The following is a 376-nucleotide window of genomic DNA, read 5'->3' as shown; positions in this document are numbered from 1 at the left end:
GTAAGTTTAATCAGAGAAGTGAGAAAATGCAGAAACAAAGGAAAACAGTCAAAGGAGACCAAATAATAGTTTAGTCATTAAGCATAGTCAAGGACCTTCAGTCCCTCCTCAAGGGCTATAGATAATATTCTGAGCCGTATCCTGTGAGCTGTCTTACAGATACTGAAATCCCCACCAGGTGGAAGAAGTTAACTACATGATGACCAGACTGTAGCCATGACATAAGCTGCCACAATTCCAAGAACTGGCCTCAAAGAAATGGAAACCCTGGAACTAAAGATTAACTGTTCTTAAAACAACCAAGATGATGCTGATCAGACCACCGCATTACTGGTTTCACGATGACTGTCCGAACTGACTGTGCTGTTCTGCTCCT

This window comes from Phocoena sinus, chromosome 21 (genome assembly GCF_008692025.1).
Source record: "Phocoena sinus isolate mPhoSin1 chromosome 21, mPhoSin1.pri, whole genome shotgun sequence".
NCBI lineage: Eukaryota > Metazoa > Chordata > Mammalia > Artiodactyla > Phocoenidae > Phocoena > Phocoena sinus.
This window is presented reverse-complemented; position numbering follows the sequence as displayed.